The 2507-nt window shown below is 30.5% G+C and overlaps 1 protein-coding gene across 1 annotated transcript in view; it reads left to right on the forward strand.

Moving 5' to 3' along the window:
- Positions 1-2507, forward strand: part of LOC107582937 (uncharacterized) — a 23002-nt gene that overhangs the window by 8487 nt on the left and 12008 nt on the right. The gene's annotated exons all lie outside the window — the stretch shown is intronic.

Genomic DNA, 2507 nt, shown 5'->3' on the forward strand with positions numbered 1-2507 from the left:
CCCCCCAACCCCCTCACCATTACCAGCCCCACACTGAGTTTAGGGTCATCTGTTTTAGTTGGCAAATTGATTTTTACATTTTGGCCCTTGTCCTCTGCAATCCAGTCCTGATCCTTCTCTCTTTCTCTCTCTCTCTCTCTCTCTCCCACTCGTTCTCATTCTAGCTGATGTTTATAGCAATATATGATGGGAACAGTTTGTATGAACATGGTGGTTTACATCCGTCATGTAGCATGTGTTCGGTCAGTTCATGTGATTTTCTTGTTGGAAACATTGGTTTATATATCTTGGATACATAATTTGTCTGTGTTTTGTTCATGGATTTGCAAATGATTCACAGATGTAAGGATTCGTGTTTATAAAAGCTTGTCTTCTCATCTGTATTGTGAACGAACTTGTCCTCAACCTTAATGAGGTTACGGCGTATGACTGTGTGTGAGTGTGTGTATGTGTGTGTGTGATTTGCCGCTTAAGAACAGTAGAAGTTGTGCTCTTCACTTCCTGTGATGATAGCAGCATTGTAGCAATTAATTAAACAAAATTAATTACCGTCCTTATCATCCGAGTACACATTCACGCAAAGCACTCTCTCCATCTTACTCTAACACACACACACACACACATACATTTACACCGAAACACTCATACGCCTGCTGTTTCTCTCTCTTTCTCTTTCCCAAATACTTTGCAGTAAAATATCCAATGGAAAATGGCATTGCTCAAAAGTTGCTCTTTCAAAGCTCAGGATATCTCATTTATGTTTCATTCAGGTATCAGCTTAGTTTCAGATGTTTTTTCCCCTCTTAAATTCCTTTGGAGAAATAGACAAAAATGCAAAGAGTGTACAAAATGAATATGTATAGTATAGCTGAAATATTTAAGATTTAAGAGAATTCGATTTTTCAAATAGAATTTTTCAGTTCATTTTGAGATATCTGACTTTTGACTGCAGTCTTTGGTGTCTGAGCACAGTTTGAGAACAGTGTTGTTTTATTGTCATTGATTATTTGTTCATATTTTGAATTCATTTTAGCGTTCATTTTAATTTGAGTTAAAGGTTTAGTATTTTGTTGTGTGTTTTTGTTCTTTTTTAGTTTTTTCGTGTGTCTGTATAGTTTTTTTTTAAGTTGTAGTTGTTAGTTTCAGTTTATTTAATCTAAAAAAATATTGGTAACTAGCTGAAATAATTTAATTTGAAATTTAATTTAATTTAATTTTATGGTTCTGTGTTTTTTGTTTTGTATTAAATGTGTCTATATAGTTTTTATCAAGTTTAGTTATTAGTATAAATTTATTTAGTTTATTTTTTTCTTGTGTCTATATAGTTTTTTTTTAAGTTTTAGTTGTTAGTTTCAGTTTATTTAATCTAAAAAAAATATTGGTAACTAGCTGAATTAAATTAAATTAAATTAAATTAAATTAAATTAAATTAAATTAAATGTTATTAAATTAAATGTTATTTTATTTTATTTTTTATTTTATGGTTCTGTGTTTTTTGTTTTGTATTAAATGTGTCTATATAGTTTTTATCAAGTTTAGTTATTAGTTTAAGTTTATTGAGTTAATTGTTTTCAACTAGCTGAAATAATTTAATTTGAAATTTAATTTTATGGTTCTGTGTTTTTTGTTTTGTTTTGTATTAAATGTGTTTATATTATCTTTATAATATAGATATTATCTTTATATCTTTATTTGACCCTCTAACTCTAGTACTCTCTATTCTAATTCTATTCTATAAAAAAAAACCTTTTAGACTTGCACTCTATTCATTTGTTTTCTTTAAAAAAACTAACACTAGCTTGCTCTATTCTTTTTCTTTTTCTTTATTGCATTACATTATTAAAAAAAACCTTGCTACGTGTATTGCGTTTTTATTCCAGTTAATGTTTATTTTATTTCAAGTAATACGGTTTTTATGACTGTAGTTTTTTTTTTTACAATAATAACCCTGTGTGAGACAATGTTGAGATCTCTTTCTCTCTCACTCTCTCTCTAATAGTAATCTTGTTGCTGTCTGGGAGCAAGAATTGATATATTAAAGAGATCCCATTTGCAAAGCTTTTTTCTTTCTCTCGAGTTTTCTACACTCTTAAAAATAAAGGTGCCAAAGGGGAGTTTTCACCGTGATAAGAAACATTTTTGGTTCCCAAAGAACCTTTCAGTGAACAGTTTTTTTCTTAGTGTGAAGAACATTTGAATGATCTAAAGAACCTTTTGGGCAATGGAAATGTTCTATGGATGTTAAAGGTTCTTCATGGAGCCATCAATGCCATCAATTTTAAGAGTGTCCAGCTTCACTATTTAATTTCCCATCATTTTTAATCCTTTTAAACTATTTACTTCAATAATTAAAAGTAGTAAATGGTTGTGGCGTGTGGCGTGTCACACAGAAGACAGATTATGCTAGTTTGTGACAGTAAGTGTCAGACGTGGGTGTGATCAAGTGGAAGAGTGGGACGTGACACTATTAAACTATTTTATTTTGACATCCCATGACGGGTTCTCTT

Source organism: Sinocyclocheilus grahami, unplaced genomic scaffold (genome assembly GCF_001515645.1).
Source record: "Sinocyclocheilus grahami isolate Dianchi unplaced genomic scaffold, SAMN03320097.WGS_v1.1 scaffold48.1, whole genome shotgun sequence".
Taxonomy (NCBI): Eukaryota; Metazoa; Chordata; class Actinopteri; order Cypriniformes; family Cyprinidae; genus Sinocyclocheilus; species Sinocyclocheilus grahami.